We start from the raw sequence: 25,036 nt of genomic DNA, 5'->3' as shown, positions 1-25,036 counted from the left end.
TTTATTAAATGTACAGGCACCACGGTTTGAAAGATGTAGGGACTGAATGTCTGTGTCCCCCCAAAATCCGGCCCTTCAATGTGACAGTATTAGGAGGGGCCTTTGGAAGATGATTAGGATTAGCAGGGTCAGGAGGGTGGGGCACTCACAGATGGGATTAGTGCCTCTAGGAGAGTCTGGGGAGAGCTTGCTTTGCCCTTCTCCTGCTCTCTCAGCCATGTGAAGATGAAATGAGAGGCTGGCATCTGCAACCAGAAAGAGTTCTCCCCAGATCCCACTCTGCTAGGCCCCTGATCTTGACTCCCGGCCTCTACCATCATGAGAAATAAATGTATGCCTTTATAATCTACCCAATCTGCCATATTCTTGTTGATACAGTGTAGCGGCCACAGCTGTCTTAGAGTATCCAAGAGTGTTCAACCTCCAGATATTAGATTAGACCTTAGGGAAAAAACATGCTAATGATTCAGTGACCTGGCAACCCTACGCATATAAAGTGAGCAGCAGGCGCAGCCTCAGCAGAAAAAACAACTAAAATCTTTAAATTTGAGGTAATTCCAAGACTATAGCTAACACAGGAGTTATATTACGGCAGGGATAAATGACTAGACATATAAACACCAGAAGAATTTCTCTCAGTCAAGCAATGGTCTACTTGACTGAAATTACACTGCAGAACTTACTTGGAAATGGGAAGGAAGAAAGTAGAAGGAATAACTGGAAGCACAGATTTTCTGCAATCTACTTCCATCACTGACCCTTGGAGAACTCAAAATTTGCTATTCATGGACTTGTTGGAAAGTAATCACAGTGGCGCTAAATTTGGACTACTTGATTAACTAATAAAAGTAGACATGATATAAAACTTCCAAAATATTAACTGTATAATTTGAAAACTATTTTAAAATTACTTTAATATTTGATTAAACGTAGATTTGTTTTAAAATCACACTTTTTTAACCAAACAGGACCAGTAACTAACTTTGATTCCTAAAGTGGGAGCATACTTGCAATTTCATCAAATAAGGGATATGTGCCAGGGTGCCTGGAGGGGACTGAGCCTATGACCTATGCTGATGTGAAAAACCAAATATTTGCCATGCCTCCTGATTCCCTGGTAATTTAATTTCAGACTAATTAACAGAGAATTTGACAGTCCCAATTAACCTGATAATCAAGAATCCCCATATAGGAGAGATCTCCTGGAGAATTTTCTATGTGGGCAGCCACTTTAACTGTCATCTTGAGGTGTCCAGAAATCTAACTCAATGAAATCGGTGGCACTATTTCCCCAGGAAACATGTACTGTTTTCAAATCCTCCATGTACAAAGTTTCATAAATGGCTGATTATTAACGCATTGGATCAATACTGCTATGAACAGGAGGAACTGACTGAGCTCCTAACGTGTGTGTTAGGAGAGGTCCTCCTCACATGGCAGTATCTGGTGTAATCCTCAAACTTCCTAGAGTGAGATCTTATTACCCCCTTAGCCGGCATGGAACCTGAGACCACAAGTACCCAAGTAAGCGTCCAGAGTGAGTGGTGGGCCCAGAACTCCTTCTGTAGCCTGAAACCACAGCCTGGCTCCTTCCACCAGCCTGCTCAAAAAGTCCTAAGCAAAAATTATCCGATTTACTCATCCATTCATTTAATCCCTGTGTTGTACCCCCAAATTATTTTAAAGTCATTCCAAGTAGCTTTAACAGAGTGAACTTCTTTAACAAGATTAATTCAAACTATATTCACAAGTGCTGAATGAATTTATGTGCCAAATTAGAATATATTACAAGCTCTTGGTGTTCTCCCAAAGCTCTTTAGATTTAAAATTATAGAACATTAAAATAGGCTAATCTGATGACACCAGTTGTCAAGCTGTGAAATACTCTTGACACCACTTCTCAACTTACGTGCAAAATAACCACACAGTTAAGGGTCTCTGAGGTATGCTGTGTGTATGCATCTCTGGAGCGAGGACGCGGTAGGGTGTTCTCGCACTTATACCTTCAAGGCTTTGTCTACATAGACCAGGATAACTGGTGGACTCAACTCGTTTCAAGTAGGTGTCAGCCACATGAACAGAAACCATAAACAGACAACTCACTCATTCAAAACTCTAGACCTGCTTGCTCAACATAGATCCCAGTAAGAGAATGGGATGTGGTGAACTTCAGATTAAATTTAAAAAGTAAAAAAAAAAAAAAATTCAACTTACTAAGACTTCTTAAAAATTTTATTTAGGGCTAAAATTCCATTTTGTTACACGACATAAGCCTTAATTTTTCTCAAGTGCACAGTGAATTCCTCTCGGGATACTGACTGCTGCTTCCTGATAATATTTATAATGTTATAACGACTTAGTATTTTTAGCCCTTTGAATTAAAGTTTATAACTTTTATAGGTGTATATCAAACAAAAATATTTCACCAGAATTCCTTTGAGGATCTCTGAATGTATTATTAGAGTGGGTGCCAATAACAACTTTTCACAAAAATCTATTCATGCTCAAGTTAGGATATTGAACATATGGTTTGTGGAAATATTTGATGCATTTGCATAAGACATACAAGTTTTGGAAGAATGACCATTTTAATCAGGCTGACTAACTGAGATGAGAAGAGGGAGGTGTGACCATCTGTTTAACTTCGTCTTGATTTTATTTAGCACCTGGAAAAAAATTAGATTTGGGCCACTTCTATGCCAAGGAAATATGAAGAACCCATCTAGGAATGCCTCTCATGTCCTTCCCAAGGAAGGGAAAGGTCAGCTTTGAAACAAACCACACAGATACACACATAAAGCTTTTACCCTCTAAAAGCTGGAGTCAGGCTCCATACCTCACTTAATAACTCTGGGTCTTGATTTCAGGATTCTGAAATAACATTCAGCACATATGCTAATATTTTCTGATACACATCAAGTCAAATGGGAAATAGGTAAAGTCATTATGCATAGGAATAACAGAGACTTCTGAACTGAGAGAGGCAGTTATACAATTGGCCAGTTCAGGGCCATTTACATACTGGTTATACGTGGGTACACTCTCTTCTCTATGAAGGAATGTCTCTACAGGAATACTGACACGACATAAAAACAAAGGAATTAAGTCCCAAGCTATATTTCAGTGCATAAAGAATGTCTAGAACTTAATAGGCATTCAATAAACATCAAATGAACAATTAAGAACATTCCATGGTTTTCCAAAGATTTTTAAATAACAGATTTGAACTTAAATATATTTTCTTTGTCTACGGAAATTATTATGAGGCTTGTGTCACACAGTTCTTGTGAGTCACAAGGGAAGTCCATGTCATGTAGTTCTTGATGTAAATCATGTGACAGATATTTTGATATTGAAATTTTTGAAATATTCTTGCATTCTTGACTAAATACCCTTTTGTGACAGTAATTTCCCCTTTCTCACTCTAAATTTGGTTGTATTCTCTCTCATATCAGTCTCTTTTTTGCTTTTCTTCTTTTTTTTTAGGGCCACACTCAGAGCACACGGAAGGTCCCAACCTAGGGGTCAAATCAGAGTTACAGATGCCAGCCTAAGGCAAGAAGGAATCCAAGACTCATCTGTGACTTAGACCTCAGCTCACAGCAAGGCTGGATCTTAACCCACTGAGCAAGGCCAGGGATGGAACCCACATCCTCAGGGATACTAGTCAGATTTGTTTCTGCTGCACTACAACAGGAACTCCCTCTCATATCAGTCTTATTAAAGATTTAATAATTAATCTTTCAAAAACAGCTTTTGTTGCACTTCTCTATTGTATTAATTTCTGTCTTTATAAATTCTTATTTCTTAATTTTACTTCTTTTGCTTATCCCACCCCCACCCCACCCCTGCTGGCTTTTCTAGTTGAAAATTCAGCTTGTCTGCAGTCTTCTTTGTAATTCTAATTAAATGTGTAACTTTCCATCTGAGTATTGCTGCAGGGCTGTCCCTTACATTTTGATATGTAATGCTTTCTTTGTCATTCAATTTTCAGAATAGTACTTACAATTAGCTTTTTAATCCAAGGGTTGTTTTCATAGCATTATTTTAGGTTTTTTGATACAAGGGTTTTTTTTTGTTTTTTTCTTTTAAGCTTAATTTGTTAATTAGGTCTCACTTGATTGTATTTTTAGTAAACTTAGACTGTTGAGCTATTTTTTTTTGATAAATATATTAAGACATGCAGAGTAACCTGTTCATAATCCTCTTTTTGTAAATATTTCATAAGGGTTGCAGAAATGGGAATTTATATTTTTATATGTAAATTTATAAAATACACGTATGTATACACGCACACAAAAGTGCTGTATACTAGATTATTAATTACCTTTTTTGTATACTTAAGTTGAAAATTTCCCAACGGAATTTATTTCTCTGAATAAAATCTATTTTCCCTTTAATTTTGTCAGTTGCTCTCTGAATTTTTAGGCTGTAGCATGCATAACTACTGCACCTTCTGATTCATTTGTCCAATATTTTCTTTGTCTCTTACTGTTTTGAAGTAAACTGCGTTTCCCCTTAATATCGCTTTTTGTTCATTTGCTTTATATTTTCATGATGTATATGAATCTTTTTCCATACTGTAACTTTCAGCATTTCTGAATAATTTTATGTCAATTATAGATCATACATTGCTACATCTTTCTCATCAAATCTGTAATTTGAAACAAATACATATCTTATAATCATTGTATTAAAATTTATCGTTTTATTCATGTTTCTTATATTCAATATTAAACTGTTTTCTCATTTTCTTATGCTACTTTAAAATTAATTCAATTATTCTGTGGTTATTAGCACTATCTCATGTCTATGTTTCTCCATAAGCTACAAGAAAAAAAATCCCTTATGACACACTTCATAGATGTATGGTTAAAAAAATAATGGTGAGAGTTCCCGTTGTGGCTCAGCAGCAACGAACCTGATTAGTATTCATGAGGATGTGGGTTTGATCTCTGGCCTCGCTCAGTGGGCTAAGGATCCATCAATGCTGAGAGCTGTGGTGTAGGTCAAAGACGTGGCTCGGATCTGGCAATGCTGCGGCTGTGGCGTAGACCCGCAGACCGGCAGCTATAGCTCCCATTAGACCCCTAGCCTGGGAACTTCCATGTGCTCCAAGTGTGGTCCTAAAAAGCAAATAGTAATAATGATGATAATGATGACGGTAAAAGGATACACAGGAATTTACCACCACAGTCAACAAGTAACATTACCAAGGAATTCTGAAAGACTCTTCTCATCAAAAACTCCACATTCCCACAAGTAACTGCTGTCTTAAAATTTTGTTTATCATTGTATTTGCACTTTAAGTTTTCCCAAACATGGTATATATTCCTTATCAAGATGGTGCTTCACTGGGGTATTACTGAAATTTATATAAATGGAATTCTACTCTAAGTGATTTGCCTTTTTGCTTAACATTGTGTTCGAGAATCATCTGTGTTAATATATAAACAGGTATTCATTAGTTTTCATTCAAGTATACATTTACAGTTTAAATAAGTCAGAGATTATTTTCCATTTGCCTGAAAGTGGACATATGGATGAACTTGCTTTGCTTTTTGCCATTACGCATGACGCAACTACAAACATTTGAAAATGGGTGATTTTTCTCTACCAGGTATATTGTTAAACCTGGTATTCCTGCCAGTCTGGTCAGGGAGAAAAGCCACTCCCTTGAAGCTGTACTTGCGCTTTGCTGGGTACCAGTGACAGAGAACACTCGGGTGCCATTTCTCGGCATTTATTTAAAGTGTACACTCAATGCCTCTTGACAGTTCTTTACAGCCATGAAACCGACACCACATTAAGACACAGAATGTTTCATCTCCCCCAGAAGCTTTCTCACACTCTGGAACAGTCTCTGGATCGTCAACACTGACAGGTCCAAGACAACCATGACTGTGGACTGGTTTGTACTCTACGGAAATGGAATCAAATACTACCTACCCTTTGGTATCTGTCTTCTTTCACTAAGAGTAATGATTCTAAGATTTATTTAAGTTGTTGTAACAGTAAATCTTTCCTTTTTATTGCTGAGTGGTACTCCGTTATACAAATATGCCAGTTTTTATTTATCCATTCATATGTTGATAAACATTGACTGTTTCCTGTTTGGAGCTACTGTGAATACGAGTGTCGAGTGTCAATGTACAAGCTTTCGTTGGTCATATGTTCTCATCTCTCTTCAGCAAATACCTAACTGTGGAAGGGCTGGCTGTACGGTAGATGGGCATATCTTTTAACACAGCTGAAAGGAAAATCTTTCTCCACACTCACAGAATGCTTTCATACTCCAAGTGTGTGGGCCTTTTCCACCCACTCATTTCCACCAAGTAATTCTGCAGTTCTCTGCAGGTGCTGCCTGGATTATTCCACAACTGGACTCAATTCTGACAGTATTTACCCACCATCTGACACACAGGTTAAGGCCTCAGTCCCACAAGACTGTCCTCTCCCCCAGTTCAGATGCCAGCTGCAAGTCCAGGTTGTTACCTGCGCTTTTGATTGTCAGGCTATAGACCAGAGGTTCCCATGACCCCTCCTGAGGTTTACCGATTTGCTAGAATTGCTTACACAATTTAGGAAAACAGTGTACTTACTGGATCACCGGTTTATTAAGAAGGACGAAACGCAGCAGCAGCCATGGGTCAGAGATGCCTATGGCAAAGCATGGGAAAGGGCACAGGGCTTCCATGCTCCTTCGGGGCACACCACCCCCCATCCCATCCCATCCCATCCCGTCCCGTCCCAACCGGGACACTCTCCAAACCACGTCCTTCTGGGATTTTGTGGAGGCTTCATTACACAGGCATTACTGATTAAATCACTGCCCCACTGCTGATCAACTCAACCTACAGCGCCTCCCTCCTCCCTGGACTTTGAGGTTCTGGACCACCTGGTTGGTTCCCCTGGCAACGAGCCAAGCCCCCCACCCTTAGGGGCTTTGCAAAAGTTACCTCCTTAGCATAAACTCTGGCAAGGTTGAAAGGGGCTTGCGAAGAATAACAAAAGACACTCCCTTTGTCCTTCATCTCACTTATCACTTGGGAAATTCCAATGTCAGGAGTTCTGGGGACCTGGGTGTAGGTACCAAGATCAAATACGTATTTCTTATTGTAAATCACAGTACCACAACAGCTTTATGAAAATTTAATTCACATAGTATATAATTCACCCACTTAAAGGGTACAATTCAATCTTTTTTCTTATAGTAACGGAAGGGTACAAACATCACCACAATCAATTTTGGAGTATTTTCATCACCCCAAAAAAGAAAGGCTGTACCCATTAGCAAGCACTCTTCATCTTCCCTGATTGTCCCAACTCCAGACAACCACTAATCTACTTTCTGTCTCTATACATTCTGGATATTTCATGTAAATGGAATTATATCTGACCACTAAATGGTCTTTTGTGACTGGCTACCTTCATCTAGCATACCATTACAAAATTCATCAATGGCACAACACATGTCAGCACTTCATTCCTTCTTATTGCCTAACATGCTACTGAATGGATACACTGAGACAGGAGGGAAGGGGCAGGGCACAATCTTTAAAAGAATGACACAGCCATTGAGGATACAACACAAACTGGTTAGAACCTATCAGGGCCAAGACAGCAGAAGGTTCAACTTCCAGTGGACCTTGAGCTTCATTATACACTCACTCACTGTGATAATTAGCAGCTAAATGACACACCCATACCCACAGGTGACATGACAGTTCTGAGGCTGACCATAAAAGGCCAAAAGGCAGTGGCCCAATTCCTGGAAATCCCCACCCTTCCCCAAAATAGTTGAAATAAACTTCCCACTTGTTAGCCTATGAAATTCTCAGCCTATAAAAACTAACCACTCCATTCCATATTTCAGAGCTGCTCTTGCCTTCTGAGATGGCCCAAGTTCTAAGAGGCACGTATCTCTCTCAATACATCTCCTTCTTACCTATCATTTTTCCTCTTACTAAATTCCTTCCAAGCTGAGACTCAGTAAGTCCTGAGACTAGGAGTGTGATTTCAATTACAAGACAATGGGTTCAAGTCCCAGTCTGGGTTTTGGCCAGGTTCAAGTTGTGTGATTTCAACACCACATCTTATTTATCCATTCATTAGTTGGTGGACATTTGGGTTCTTTCCACTCTTGGATTTTCTGTAAAATGCTATATGAAGATTCAGGTTCAAGTTTCATGTGGAATTATGACCCATGCAGAACCCTGTAGGGGCTTCATTCACCCTCTAGGACTGTCACGGCAGCTGCCTGGCAGCCCTGTGGCCACAGCGTTATCAGCTCTGGCGACAGCCCTGTGGCTGTAGCCTACCAGCTCCAGCAGCTCTGTGGCTGCAGTGGATCAGCTCTCTTACCCAGTGAGAAAACCAAGCGAGCACTCGGAGAGTTGGTGAACTCAGGATTATTACGCCGGCGGGCTTAGAGGAGATCACTCTCCAGAGTCTGAGCCCCGAAGAAGGGTTTCACAAGGCTTTTATGGGCTGGCTCTTCGGGGTCCGTGCTTGGCGGACTGGAGTGAGGTCAGGCAAGGTAGGAGATGTGGAACAAGCTTACAGAAGCAGCTGCGTGGGGGAGGGGTGGTTAGGGGCAGTTGGCTGGACTTTGCTTAGTCATCATGGCCGGGGTCTCTCCTTTCTACCTTTATTATTGGGACATTTTTCTCCTACAGGACCTTCCCTGAGTTCCTAAGGTTGCTAATCACCAAAGGGAGGGAATACAGAAACAGAGGAGGAGCAGTCAAGAAACAGTAGTGCAGCAATGAGGCAGGGTCCTGGTTCCTCCCCAAGGGTGTGCGTGACACTGTTTTGAGTTCCTGTGTAGGCACTAAGGCCTACCCAGGTGGAGGATGGTAACTAAACGCTGGGCATTAGAGTCCTGGAACACAGCCCTTTTACCTCACCACCAACCAGTAAGAAGAAAGTCAGCACCACAGTGGAAGATAACTAAGGCTCTGACCCCTCCTCAAAAGATTAACTGCAATTAACTTCCCTCCCTCCTTTTTAAAAACATTCATGGTCTAGCAGAATCTTTGGAGATGGTTCTTGGACAAGAGTCTCCCTTCTCCCCTGGTTGCTGGCCCCCTGAACAAAGCAATCTTTCCTTTCCAACCAATGCCTATCTCTCGAGGATTGCTTTCAAGCAGAAAGCAGCTGAACCTCAGTTCCATAAAAATTATGTTTTTATTTTTCATGGGTATTGATCTAGGAGTGGAATTGATGGATCATATGGTAACTCAATGTTTAAACATTTTGAGGAACTGGGTTTCCTAATGCAGCTGCACCATTTTTCACTCCCAAAAGCAGTGCAGGAGAGTTCCAATTTCTCCAACATATAGATGGCCATTTGACCTTTAAGAAATGGCCAAACAATTTTCCAAAGTGATTGCATGATTATACATTTGTACCAGGAGATGAATTCCAATTCCTCCACTACCTGGCCACCATTTGGTATGGGGTCAGGGCTCTAAATTTTACCCTTCTAAGAGTGTGTGGTCATGTTCCATTGTGCCTTGAATCCAAGTTCCTCTGAGTAGAGACGTTCCCACATGGTGGTGTTTTCCCATAACTGGAAGGCGAAAACCACAGGGCCATTACTTAGAACTTGTGTCTTCTCTTAAAACATTGAACACTATCAATTTCCCTATAAACACTGTATGTATCCCACAAATATTAATGTGTATTCTCTTATCATTCACTTCAATACTTTCTAACTTCCTTTGTGATATTTTCCTTGACTTATGAATTACCTAGAAAGTGATATTTATTTTCCAAATATTTTGGGGTTTTCAAGATAACTTACTACCTTTGATTTCTACTTTAATTCTGTTGTGGTCAGAGACCGAACACTGTATGATTTCAAACCTTTCAAATGTATGGTTTTATGGCCTAATATAGCTTACCTTGGTAAATGTACCATGTGTACTTGAAAAAATAGTACACTGTAATTTTGGGGCACAGTGTTCTACCATCAATTAGAATATGGTGTTGGGGAACCAAACACTAACTAAAACCACCCACCTTAGCCAGGCATAGTAATAACTGTTGGCATGAGTTGCCTCACAACAGGAGGCCCCAATAAGGAACACAGTGCTGCCCCCAAAAACAATCCAGGAGAGTTCAGGAAGGGCCAATAGGAAGGAAGAGATGCCCAAGCTCCCAGAATCCTGGGTGCTGGAATCCATCTTGGCTGAGATCTGCAAGTATCACCAGGAAGGACCCTGAGCTCAGACGAAATATGGGCCAAGCAAGATGACGGTCCACAGACAACCTGGAAACTAACCCCGTTACCAAAAACCTGAAGTTGCAAGCCACTGGAAGAGCAGTTTTCCTGGGTTCCCCGACCGACTGCTCTTGGCCAGACACCCCTTTCCAATAAAGTCTTCTGCTTTGTTAGCACATGTGGCTCCTCAGACAACTCATTTCCAAGTGTTAAACAAGAGCTCACTCTCAGGCCCTGGAAGGGGTCTTCCCCGCTCCTGCAACAATAGTAATAGAGTGGGTCAAATCATTTATGTCTTTACTTAATTTTTGTCTATTTGTTCTGTGAGTTGCTAAAAGAAGGATTTTTAAATCTACTATGTTTGTGGAATTTCCTATTTCTTCCTTTAATACTATTGATATTTTCCTGATTTATTTTGAGGCTCTCTTCCTAGGTACATACAGATTTATGTTTGTTATGACTTCTTGATGAATTGATACTTTTATCAATTTGGAATTCCCTAATCCTTGATACAATTTTCATCTTGAAATTATGTGTAATTGCTGTTAATAAACTCCAGTTCTCTAATGCTTACTGTTTAGGTAGCATATTTATTCCATCCATTTAATTTCAACTTTTGTGTAGTTTTCAATTCAGAGCAAATCATCTTTTATAGACAGTCAAGAGCTGGGTTCTCCCTTTAGCATCCATCCTGATACTCTCTGTCTTTTAAATGGAGTGTTTAGCAAGTAAAGAACCCAACTAGTATCCATGAGGATGTGGGTTCAACCCCTGGCCTCACTTAGTGGGTTGAAGGATCCAGCATTGTGGCAAGCTGTGGTATAGGCTGCAGATATTGCTTGGATGTGGCATTGCTGTGGCTGTGGCACAGGTCAGCTGCAGCAGCTCTGATTCAACCCCTAGTCTGGGAACTTCTGTATGCTGCAGATGTGGCCCTAAAAAGAGAAAAAAAAAATGGAGTGATTAGTCTATTAACATTTAATGTGATTATTGATATATTCAGATTAAGTCCATCATTTTATTATTTGTTTATCTGTTGGTCCCTGTTTTTCATTTGTTTGTTTGTTTCTCTCTTCCCTCTTTCCCACCTTCTTTTAGGTCATACAAATGTTTTAAGTTCTATTTTGGAAAAAAAAAATGGCTTATTTCAGCTGTATGATTTGCATTTTTCCATGGTTGCTCTAGAGATTACAATACTCATCCTTAACTTTTTACAGTCTACTTAGAGTTAATATTGTACCATTTCATTTAAAATACAAAAATCTACAACCATATTAATCCATTTACCTTCTCTAGTTATTTTTTACACTAAATTATCATATATGGTACATATATTTTATAAATCTCACAGGACAGAATTATAATATTTACTTTAAACACTCATATGCTTTTATAGAAATTGTGCAATAATGCCTTTTGTGGTTGCCATAAATTTCCCATTTCTGAGGCTTTTCATTCATCCCTGAAGATCCAAGTTTCCTCTGGTTTCACTTTCTTTCAGTTTGAACAACTCTGTTTAGCATTTCTTGTAGTTCAGGTCTCCTGGCAATTATTTCCTTTGGTTTATATTTTCTGAATAAAAATTTCTGTATTTGTACGTTGTTTTAAAAGGATATTTATTTCTACTGGACATCAAATTCTGGGTTAAGCGGTATTTTTTTTCTTCTTTTAGCAATTCAAAAGCTTTTTTCCGCTTTCTGTGGCCTCCATGACTTCTGGTGAGAATGTGTGATAATTAAAATCATCATTCCCCTATGTATGATTTGTCATTTTTCTCTCAGGACCTCAAGGTTTTCTCTTTATCTCTGATTTTCAGCAGTTTTTCCATGATAGACTAGACAAGTTCTTTTTTATTTTATTCTATTTGAGGTTCACTGAGATTCTTGTATCTGTCAATTTATATCTTTCATCAAATTTGGGAATTTGTTTCCTCAAATATTTTTGTCTCATTCTCTTTACTTTTGCACTAAGATTCCTTTTGTTCTCTGTCTCCTTTCCTTCTAGAACTTCTTTCACACATAAGACTTGTGTGCCTTCCCTAAGACTTCATCCATTTTATTTTGTCTCTCACTTCTTCAGATTTTATAATTTTTACTACTCTATCTTCAAGTTCACAGACTCTTTTTTCTAGCATCTTTAATCTGCAATTGAGCTCTTATAGTGAATTTACTATTTGGCATATTTTATCTATCAGTTCCAGATTTTCTATTTGGTCATTTCTGTATTTTCTATTTCTCTACTGTCATTTCCTGTGTTTTGGTTTGCTATGCATATATTTTCCTTTAACACAGGCACAGTTTCAACACTGCTTTAAAGGTCTTGTCTGATAATTCCAACCTGAGTGCTCTCAGGGCTGCAATGACTGATTATCGTTTCCCTTGAGTTGGGCTGACACTTTCCTGGTTCTTTGTAGGTCATATAATTTTGGATTCCATCTACCACTATGTGGAGATTTTGGATTTTTTTCCATGGCTTAGAAGAGTGTAGATATTCTTGTTTTAGCAAGAAAATAACTTGACTAGATTCAGTATAAAAATCATCATGTGCAAGGTAGCCAAACTGTATTTTAATTCTTTAAGTCTTTGTTGCAGCTTCTATCTGTTTGCCATTCACGTGGGATCCAATATTCAGCCATGGGCTGTGTTTACACTCAGAATCAGATATCCTTCTTTTTGTCCCCTCCTCCATGGGGTTCCCCATTCTCTAGTCCTTCTGGCTGCTCTAAGCTTCTCTCCCTGGTTCCTTCATCCCAGGAGATGGTGGGATTTTTAATCAGAGTCTTGCTCATCCAGGGCACTTTCTGCCCCAACAGAAGCTTACCTAGCCATAAAGACTAGAAGAAAAATAGAAATGTGTTCCACTTGCTCACATTCAACTCCCCTCCAGTCCCCAGAGCCCTAAGACAGATTTTTTTAAAAAAATCTCTTTGGGAATTTATAGCTATTATTAGTGAGCATGTTTAGTAGCATGACATCCACAGAAAGTCCTAATGAAATCTCTACATGATGCCTCTGTGTCTTTTATGCACTTTACCCTCTGTCAATTTCTTACATGCACACAATGAAAACATATATGTATACATACGTATTCTGGATTCTAAATACATGAATACTTGTGTTTTGAATGTTTTATTCAAATTTATGGCTTGTCTTTCAATTTCCTGGGATAAACTGAGTTTTTTAAATTAAGTGTAGTCAGGTGTATCAATCACTTACCTAATGGTGTTCATGTTTGTGTCTTGGTTAAAAATACTTCCCAAATCTCATGATCATGTTTTTTTTTTTTTTTAATTTTCTTTTTTTTAAATTTTTTTACTTAATGAATTTTATTACATTTATAGTTGTACAACGATCATCACAACCCAATTTTATAGCATATCCATCCCAAAGCTGCAGCCCATCCCCCTACACCCAACCTGTCCCCTTTGGAAACCATAAGTTTTTCAAAGTCTATGAGTCAGTATCTGATCTGCAAAGAAGTTCATTGTGTCCTTTATTTAGATTCCATGTGTAAGTGATACCATATGATGCTGGTGTCTCATTGTCTGACTGACTTTACTTGGCAGGATAATTTCTAGGTCCACCCATGTTGCCGCAAATGCCATTATTTCTTTCCTTTTAATGGCTGAGTAATATTCTATTGGGCATATGTGCCACATCTTTATCCACTCCTCTGTCAATGGATATTTAGGTTGTTTCCATGTCTTGGCTATTGTATACAGTTCTGCAATGAACACTGGAGTACATGTATCTTTTTGAGTCATGGTTTTCTCTGGATAGATGTCCAGGAGTGGGATTACTGGATCAAACGGTCATTCTATTTTTAGTTTTCTGAGGAATCTTCATACTGTTTTCCACAGTGGTTGCACCAATTTACATTCCCGCCAACAGTGTAAGAGGGTTTCCTTTTCTCCACACCCTCTCCAGTATTTACTGTCTGTAGACATTTCGATGACAGCCAGTCTGGCTGGTGTAAGGTGGTACCTCAGAGTGGTTTTGATTTGCATTTCTCTAATAATGAGTGACGTTGAACATCTTTTCATGTGCTTTTTGGCATCTATATGTCTTCTTTGGAGAACTGTCTGTTTAGATCTTCTGCCCATTTTTTAATAGGGTTGTTTTTTTGGTATTGAGCTATAGGAGGTGTTCATAAATTTTGGAGATTAATCCCTTGTCAGTGGATTCATTTGCAAAGATTTTTCTCCCATGCTGTGGGTTCTCTTTTTGTTTTGCTTAGTGTTTCCTTTGCTGTACAGAAACTTTTAAGTTTAATTAAGTCCCATTTGTTTATTTTTTACTTTATTGTCATTACTCTAGGAGGTAGATCCAAGAAGATATTGCTGTAATTTATGTCAGAGTGTTTGGCCTGTTTTCCTCTAAGAATTCTATAGTATCCAGTCTTATATTTATGTTTTTATCCATTTTGAGTTTGTTTTTGCGTATGATATTAGGAAGTGTTCTAATTTCATTCTTTTACATGTGGCTATCCAGTTTTCCTGGCACCACTTACTGAAGGGACTGTCTTTTCTCCACTGGATATTCTTGCCTCCTTTGTCATAGATTAATTGGCTATAGGTGTGTGGGCTTAATTCTGGGCTTTCTATCCTGTTCCACTGATCTATAGTCTGTCCTTGTGCCAGTACCATATGGTTTTGATGACTATAGCTTTGTAGTATAGTCTGAAGTCAGGGAGCCTCATTCCTCCAGCTCCATTTTTCTTTCTCAGCATGGCTTTGCCTATTCTGGTTCTCTTGTGCTTCCAAATAAACTTTAAAATATTTCATTCTAGTTCTGTGAAAAATGTTCTTGGTACTTTGATAGGGAATGTACTGAATCTGTAGACTGCCTTGGGTAGTATAGTCATTTTGATAATATTGATTCTTCCAATCCAAAAGCATGATATGTCTTTCCATCTGTTCGTGTTATCTTTGATTTCTTTCATCAGAGTCTTATAGTTTTCAGAGTACAGGTCTTTTGTCTCTTTAGCTAGGTTTATTCATAAGTAAATTTATTCTTTTTGATGTGATTGTAAATGGGATTGTTTCCCTAATTTCTCTTGCTGATCTTTCGTTGTTAGTATATAGAAATACAGTTGATTTCTGTGTATTAATTTTGTACTCTGTGCCTTTGCCAAATTCACTGATGAGCTCTAACAGTTTCCTGGGCATCTTTGGGATTTTCTAGGTATAGTATCATGCCATCTGCAAATAGTGATAGTTTTACTTCTTCCTTTCCAACTTGGATTCCTTTTATTTCTTTCTCTTCTCTGACTGCCATGGCTAGGACTTTCAAAACTATGTTGAATAGTAGTGGTGAGAGTGGACATCTTTGTCTTGTTCCTGATCTCAGTGGGAATTCTTTCAGTTTTTCACCATTGAGAATGATGTTAGCTCTGGGTTTGTCAATATATGGCCTTTATTATGTTGAGGTAGGTTCCTTCTACGCCCACTTTCTGAAGGGTTTTTATCAGAAATGGGCACTGGATTTTATAAAAGGCTTTTTCTTCATCTATTAAGAAGACCATATGGTTTTATTATTCAGTTTGTTAATGTGATATATCACACTGATTAATTTGTGGATATTGAAGAAGATCAACAAAACTGATAAACCCTTAGCCAGACTTGTCAAGAAAAAAGAGGACTCAAATCAATAAAATTAGAAATGAAAAATGAGAAGTTACAACGGACATCACAGAAATACAAAGGATCATGCAACTATATGCCAATAAAAACTGTATGCCAATAAAAACTATATGCCAATGAAACAGACATCCTAGAATAAATGGACAAATTCTTAGAAAAGTACAACCTTCCAAGACTAAACCAAGACAAAATAGAAAAGATGAATGGACCAGTCACAAGAACTGAAATTGAAACTGTGATTAAAGAACTTACAACATAGAAAAGACAAAACAAACAAACAAACAAAAAACACCTTATAACAAACAAAAGTCCAGGACCAGATGGCTTCACAGGTGAACTCTATCAAACATGTAGAGAAGAGCTAACAACTATCCTTCTGAAACCATTCCAAAAAATTGCAGAGGAAGGAACACTCCCAAACTCATTCTATGGGGCCACCACCATCATCCTGATACCAAAACCAGACAAAGATACCACAAAAAAAGAAAATTACTGGCCAATATCACTGATGAACATAGATGCAAAAATCCTCAACAAAATATTAGCAAAACAAATACAACAATACTTTAAAAGGGTTGTACATCATGACCAAATCTCATGATCATGTTGATATTCTTCTTACATTCTTCTAAAAATTTGAGGGGGTTTTTCCTCCACATTTAAGACTTTAATTGACCTGGAATTGACTTTTATTTGTGATGTGATGTGAGAACTAATTTCTTGGAGTTTAGTTTTGGTTTTCGGGATGGAAAACCAAAAATCAAATGCTATAATGTACTAAAAATTCAGTCTATCTACCTCTGACCTGCTGTGGCAAATCTCTATTGAGTATCTGTAAATGAGTAAGTCAATTAATAATATCACATCATAGAGCTGAGTCTAATACTAATGCATGTGGAGGCCCACAGACAACCAAATGGTTGCAAAATAAACTTTGCCAACTTCAGGACTTCGCCTCGAGTTGGTTGGGTCTGCACGTTATTCAGTCAAGGACCTCAAAGTGCCTCTTAGCCTGACTAGGAAACAAAGTGAAAACTTTTCTTCTCCTTTTATAAATAAACAGAAACAGAGATGTAGGTAGCTGGCACAGTCATCACAGACCCTGAAATAAAACTGCCTGAGTTCAAAATCTGATTTTATCACTAACTAACTTAAATGATTAACCCTCAGGAAATTATTTGACCTCTTTCACTTAGTCCTAATTGCTTATTTTCAAAATGCTGACAATAATTCATTCGCACTTGAAGAGCTGTGATAAAATTTAACTGAAAAAATAGGTGGACTTCACCTGGCAGGATAATCAGCAGATTGTCATACAGAGAAAGACTTAGCTAACCAGATAAAACAGAATGCTGCAGGGCAGACACTACAAACTGATCCATTCATTTCCACACCAAACCCCTTCTGTCTTGACTTTAAGTCCTAAGAGTGGAGATTCAAAAACCACTTTCACAGGTTTCCTTGCCTCTAGAATCACTCTAGCCACCGGCCTTCTGCCACACAGGCGAAATCCACAGAGAGTGAATAATAGGAGATGAGAGCCATGTCACCATTCAAGCATGGTGGTGAAGGTGTCTTCTCAGTGGGACCAGTGAGGATGCACTTCTAGTCCAAGAGATATTAACCATGGCAGCATTGCTATGACAACAGTGGGGAATGAGGACTTCCCCTCTTACTCCAAGCTGAACAGCTTTCAAACCCTGTTTTCTACCTCTTCAGAAGATTGTCTGACTTATCTAATATTTTTGTTCATCCATTCAACAAATATTTGCAGTGCACCTATTACATGCTCCACACTGCTTATCTGTTTTGGAATACATAAGCTGGTAGTCAGGTGCTAACAATGCAGCAGGTGAAAACAAATATAAATGTGCAACAGAATGAATAAATAATCATAACATAAAGGAGAAGGTGGAAAGGGTTCTGGCAAAACAAGAGGTAGAGTCAGAAAGAGAGATCTGGTGTGCCAGAAAAGGGGAGAAGGCCGCAACGGTAAGGAGGGGGCTGGTAGCCTCATGGAGCAGGTAAGATTTGAAAGGAGGCTTGAAGGAAGAAGAGAGACTCCCACGTGGATGTCTTGGGGAAGCGCACTGTGAGAGGAAAGAGCCACGGCAAGGCTGGCGGGCAGGGTTTGCCAACCCTGCTCAGGGAACTGTATACCTGCAGCTGCAGCAGGGTGAGCCTAGGATGGACGGGGAGAGAAGAGCTGGGTTACCAGCAGCCTCTAAGATCAGACACCTGAGGTCCAGACACACAGAATGGCCAGTTCTTCCCTGGGACACAGTCCCCCACCCCCATCCTCTCTGGACCATTTATTTGACTTTTCTGAGGCCCATCCATCATCAGCTCTGAGTTCTCTCTGGAGGCCTGACAGCCCCCGCCTCCATGCCCTCAACCACTCTCTGGACACCCCTGCACTGGGCTCTGCCTGTGACCTGTCCTTCCTGGGCCGCCAGGAGAGGGAGTGAGTCTCACTCACCTCTGTGTATTCGGCTCCTCTCCGGAAGAGATTCAGCCTTTAGAAATGGTTGGTGCACAAATGAACGAGGGGATCAGTGAAAAAACTTACAATCTCTATCTTCCCTCTTTAGGTTAATTCATAGTTACAGCCTACATTACCCAACGGCATACACATCACAAGCGAAATCATTCCAGGATTTATAGGTCCCATCCACAATGTTCTTAATGCAGTATTGCTACAGTGTAAGCTCCCTTCAACAATAAAATAAATTTGACTCAAATGGTTTCAGTGAGGAACCAACTGTAATGAGCTAGATCTCTCTTGTTTTACACCCTAGCCTGGGAGTGCACTGAGCACTTCTGGGTGTGCTTTCAAGGCTGCCAGGGTGGCAACTGGTGACTCACAGCCACAGTACCAATGCCCTGTCGATGTCTTCTCGGGTCCCAAAAAGTCTTACATACTATTTAAATATAGTTTAATACACTGAATACACAAACTGAATACACAATCAGCTTACCTCAAGTTTTTACTTTAGAAGTTTTGGTCAAGAAATCTGTATATGACACCTTCATGTACCCAAATAAGGAAACACATGCCTATAGATAATTTTATAGTGCTTACTTGTTATCATTGCGTCATACACCTATATGCAGGCAATTCTGAGGAAACCAGAAGCTTAAAGACCAGAGAGATTACACAGGGGCCTCCTGATTACTACACATCCTCCTGAACTTGCTGTACTTTACAAAGTTGGTAACCCAGTCTATTGGTAAACTTGGTAGGGCTGAAGTTTACTCACTGACGCAGTATATTTGGGGGAGATTTAGTATATTTTTAAATACTTTGTTGCTAAACCCACTTCCCCCAGAGTGTGTTTATACAATGCTAATCACTCACACAACTATCAAAAGGTACCTTGTATTACACCAAATACCCCCAGATGACTAAATCTGAATGTATTAGCACTCGGGTAGATTTACCCAGATTAGGCCTATCCATAGAAAATGCAATTTGGACTTGTTATTTTTAAAATTTTAAAGGAAGAAGATTGTTTTTTACCTGTACAACATTTGATCTGGGTTGTGCATCATATTAAACACATGACAAGACAACAATTACTGGCATTAGTTACATTTCTGTCTGAACAGTTTTAGGAAAGAACATCTGTAGGTATATGTCCTGGTAGATTAAATACCTTTCTCTTTTTTTTCCCAAAATTCAGAGATTCATTTAGCTTTTCTTACCCTGTTATTTTTAAGGTGTATTTTAAATTAAATTTATGCAAGTCCAAAAGAAATTCATTTCAGTTTTGCTAGTTAATACATCAGATATATACATTAAATATGGAAGGAAATTACGTGTTTATAATATTCATTATCTGTCCTGGAATTTGTTTTATCTATCATTTACTCAATAAAAAATCTTCTGTAAAATTTGAATTCTCTTCATCTAATTTGTTAACATGTCTTATTAAATTATGCACAATGATAGGAAAGCTATGAGCTCAGAAAAGATGAAACAGGTGTTTTGTATTCTGTTTCACTTCTAAGGGTCTGTTTAGTTTTTCCAAATATCAGAATGGTCATTTATAAAGAAACTTCTATGTGTACAGCACCACCTCATTATCTAGCATACGGTATAGCAGAAGGTCTCATAAATTTCACAGACTGCATATTATCACAATACAATCAATAAAAACAGCATGATCATTACCAGATAACTGTGTAGTAAAAATTTTATTTGAACCTAAAATTCAATAATAAAATGAACTAGGATTTTCTATGAATATTTTGTATCTTGTTATTTCTCAAGAGCAAGCAGAGAAAAGTGACAGTCAAGCATCGCCTTTTTAAGAAAATAAAACACAGAAGGATCACTGCAAAATATGGTTTTGTTTCCTTAACTTTTCATGAATTAAAGAATTACTCATTCTTCTCTTACCCTGCAACCAGGTTAAATGTGGAGATTAACCTTCCAGGAAATGACCATCTAGAAATTAACCTGATGTTTCCACTGACCATATACAGTGTTACTGGAATAATCTTTTAAGTTACTAGAGTCTTCACTATCACCTTCTAGAGCCTCGAGCGTTACAGTCTGCACTGGCTACACCAGGACCAGGTCACAGTGAGGCACCGTGCTATTCACTAAATCTCACCATCCATTTGCCTTCCAGAGAAACATACTGAAAATGACAGTTTGGGCAGTGGGGGTGGGGGTAGAAGGTTCTTTACAACTTTTTTTAACTAGAAATACAATTTTTCCCTAGATTGTGCTACTAAAAGGTTCAGATAAGAGAATCTGTAAAACATACAGGAATTTTACACTCTGTGAAGTAAAAATTATCTATCATTTTTCAGCTTCATGCACAAAGAATTATCCTAGCCAACATTCTGAGGTTTTATGACATGTAAAAATGTTAGAGCTGGATGATACAGAATCTGAAGGTAATTCATGTCATTCTAACATGTATTTGTCAAAGAAGCATTTGCATTGCTACCTTTTTCACATTTAGCTTAGAAGAGAGAAACTGCACATATCAGCTCACCTCACCTAAATCCTGCTCAGAGTCCAGTCCTGCAGCTCCAGGAGAGAAAGAAAGAGCACAGGGCACTAGCAGTGGTATATTATCCTTAATAAAAACCTACCGAATCACTGTCTCTATTTAAACACTAGAGCAGCTACGGTTTAGTGAATGCTTGCAATGGGCCAGGTACCACACTAAGCACGTTTGTGAGACGACCTCATTCAATTCTTACAGTAACCTTATGAGCTAATAACTATTAGTGTATATATTTTTCAGAGGAGAAAACAGGGTTTTCCAGAAATTTGTAGACAAGCATCTGGATTATGCAGCTGTCATTGTAAAGCCAGTATCTGAGCCTGGGTGGCAGGGCCCTGCCACATGCCAGCCCACAGTGGCAGTACAAAAAGTGGCTCCAAAATTCTTTGTCACTTGGCTCATCACGAGGTGGGTCTCTCTCCTCACCTTGATCTGGGCACCGTGACTGACAGAGAGGACATAGCTAAGGGGATCCCCGGCTGGCAAAGAGGGGCTGGGAATTCAAAACTCAGAGACACCATCCGGATGAGTTACCAATGCTTTGCCTTCACAGCTCCTCACACTCCAGTCAAGGACACTGGCAGGTGGCGGGAGACAAACACTCTGACCCTAGATGTACATCTGGGACATGCAAGACCCGGACGGTCAGTCACAGCCTGGGGATGCCAGTCAAACCCACAACAGCCCTGGACAGGGACCTTCCAGGAATCCTCCCGCTGTTGCTCCACACTCCAGCCCACCCTACGCTTCACCTGCTTCTTCTGTTCCCTGTTCCTACCTTGTCCTTTCAAAAATGGTCCCTTCTCATCTCCACTCACTGGTTGGGGAGCTGCCCCAGGCTGCCTGTTCTAGCATGGCCTTCCTACCCACTGTCTGCTTCCCCCACCTTACCTAGTGATCTGTTTTGACACCCCCCCCCCAACCGCCCACCCCGGCCCATCGCTGTTTTTGGCTTTGACAGCTCTATGAGTATCCACTCTACGGACGGACGAGAGACCAAACTTAAATGCAGTGATAGACCACCTAAGTATCACTTAGGGGAGAAGGAACTGGGTACTTACTATACAACAGGGACTGGTGGAGTCTTTACCAAGCCTATTTGCAATTTAAATAATTTCAATTCAAATGTATTAAAGCGCCTTCAAAACAAAACTAGTCTAGAGAAATGATACTGGAATAACAACCTCTTTTTGATCCATTCACAGACCTTTCAAGCCTGGTCCAAATCTATTCCTGGGACTAATCAGTGCAGCAGCCTAGTTCTAAAGTTATTACAAAGAGAAGACTTGGGGGAGCCTAGCCTGAAGGAGGACCCTGTCTGCCTTGATGTACCTGATGGCATAATAATCTTTAAAATAATTCCATTCATAATACAGATCTATTGACATGGAAATTTTCATTAAAATCATTCAAGGAACCAGCTAGCTGTCAGCCACACACAGACATTGAGACATCCTATTAACCTGGTTCTGTGTCCTGGCCTTTCTCTCTGGAAAATCTGGGATGCCCTACTGGAGATTTAACTGATTTAGGGAGAAAGGAGATCATTCCACAGCTAAAACCAAAGGTGAGGCTCCGGTTTAAACAACTGGTTCAGAAAAACACCTCTGCCATCCCCACATCAGAGTCATTTATCTGATTTTTTTTTTATTTAAAAAATTTAGAGGAACCTAAATAAATAAATAAGTAAATGCAAATGCCAACTAGGGACATGCCACCACAAAAAAAGATTTTTTTTTTTATGACATGTTGAAAACAACTTATCTTCCCAAGCTGAATTTGAAAGTCAACTCATCAGAAATAATAACGGACATAAAAATGAAAATTTCCTGGAGTTCCCGTTGTGGCTCAGTGGTTAACAAATCTAACTAGGAACCATGCGGTTGCGGGTTTGATCCCTGGTCTCGCTCAGTGGGTTAAGGATCCGGCATTGCCATGAGCTGTGGGGTAGGTTACAGACCCAGCTCGGATCCCGCGTTGTTGTGGCTGTGGTGTAGGCCAGTGGCCACAGCTCCAATTAGACCCCTAGCCTGGGAACCTCCATATGCCATGGGTGAGGCCTTAGAAAAGACAAAAAGACCAAAAAAAAAAAAAAAAAATTTCTGTAGCCTCAACATCTGATAAACAATGTAAAAATTGGAGAAAATGTTTCCCACACATATGGCCACAAAGAGTTAATATTCATAGAACATAAATGACTGATAATATTTGAAAAGGAAAAGACACACACCTCCACAGACTAATGGGCAAAGTATATGAACAAGTAATTTTGAAAGAGAAAATACATATTCTGTTTTCACCTACCTAATTACGAAATGCTAAAAATAAGTTACAGCATCCAATGTCGTCCCAGATAGATGGGAGGAAGAGAAGCGCCTCCTATATTGCTGACAAGAAGACAAACTGATACATACTTGCACAAACTAATTTGCTCATTCCTATCAAAAACTTTAAAAGAAGCAAACCTTTGGCCCAATAATTCCACTTTGAAATGGAATAAAATCATTATGGATATACCCAAAGATTTAACTTTAAGTATGTTCCTTGTTTACACCTGATCAAATATCTGAAAAATCTGTTAACAGTACATATTACTGTCCCATTTATGTGAGAAAAATATTTATATGAATATAATATATGGTAAAAAAAAATAACACTTAGAAGTATATACAGCAAAGAAGTTATTCCAGATGGTGGGATGTTTTTTCTTCAATAACCTAACAGGACTGTTGTTTTCTCAATAATCATGTGTTATACCATTAGATTTTTTTACTGAATCAAAAAAAAAATTGTTTTGGAATTCCCTTGCGGCTCATTGGATTAAGGATTTGGCATTGTAACTGCAATGCCTCAGGTTTAATCCCTGCCCATGCATGCAGCCAAAAAAACAAAAAGAAATTTTTAAAAAAGAAAAAAATGTTGTCATTCTTTTTTTTATTAGAATATAAATATAAATGCTAAGAAAAATAAGTAAAAGAGATAGAATACTTTGGTATGTAAAGTTATTTGTAATATACTGACTTATCATGAAACAATGTGATTTAGGAACAAAAATACATATGCAAGGAAAGAATACATCAATAAACAAAAAAAAAAGTCCTGTTGTCTAAGTGATGGAATGATGAGATGTTTATTTTTGTCTCTATTCTTATCTTCACTAATTTCTTTATAAGAATGTTGATTATTTTCTAGGAATACATATTTTAAATCCAGCTCCTGTGCGTTTTATAATTACACAGAATAGCTTCCTAAAAGTGCTAAAATCAAACTATTGCATGATCATTAGACGTTAAGGGGAAAAAAATCATCACTTAAATTGCATCCAAGTATAGCAGACATAGGCACAGGAAAAAATACATTTTATAATTGGAAAAGAATATTATCTCCAAGTGACAAAAACAAATATTTTCAAACAATTATAGTTATGTTTGGTATGTTCCATAGAGACACAAAACAGCATTAGAATAATGTGTCAATCAACTTTATACAGACTCTACTTTGTAATAATCCTACAGAAAATGATATCAAATGCATCACGTGACTTAAAAATAGGTATGTCAATACATTTTTTTTTCCCAACTAGATGTATGACCAATGCTTTTGTTTAAGGGTTCCTCCCTAGATAAACAGGAACACACCACAATCCACAATTAAATAAAGCTGGGAGGGAATTTGCCCTCCACAAGGGGCAGGGTGCTGAGAGATAAGGGTTCTGCTCCACCCTCGCCAACCAGCCCATTTGGAGAGAAAACGTTCCCAGCGGAAGAGGAAGCACAGCTAAGGTTAAGTCTCATAACTTGCTTAATTTCTGCCTTGCCATCTTCAGATCCTCCAGGTGTTACCTCTTAAAAGGTCCAAACACACAACAGTATTACAGGACTCGGTAAAAGAGAAGGCTCCATCATGCAACATTTCCAAAGAGTCTAAGGGAACGGGATCCCTAGAGACGGAACCACAGGCAGGCACGGGTCCCCGCAGCAAGGGACGGCTCCCGGGCAGAGCCAGAGAACCTTCTCCATTAGGGGAGCACTGAGGAGCAGATTCAGAGGCTGGGGAGCCGGTCGTCTCGGGCACACCACTGACGTCCTCTGAACCCCGCGTCCTGGTTATTTTCAAGGGGGAGCGCGTACCAAGCCCAGAGGC

At 39.0% G+C, this 25,036-nt stretch overlaps 1 long non-coding RNA gene across 1 annotated transcript in view; it reads right to left on the bottom strand.

Moving 5' to 3' along the window:
• The window catches only part of LOC102157904, a 39,855-nt gene extending 18,035 nt beyond the window's left edge, over window positions 1–21,820 (bottom strand). The window contains exon 1 of the long non-coding RNA XR_002336444.1: window positions 18,349–21,820. This is a non-coding gene — a long non-coding RNA (uncharacterized LOC102157904). The remainder of the gene's footprint in view (window positions 1–18,348) is intronic.

Source organism: Sus scrofa, chromosome 10, assembly GCF_000003025.6.
Source record: "Sus scrofa isolate TJ Tabasco breed Duroc chromosome 10, Sscrofa11.1, whole genome shotgun sequence".
Lineage (NCBI taxonomy): Eukaryota > Metazoa > Chordata > Mammalia > Artiodactyla > Suidae > Sus > Sus scrofa.
Note: the sequence above shows the minus strand (reverse complement) of the source record. Positions and strands in the feature narration are given on the sequence as shown.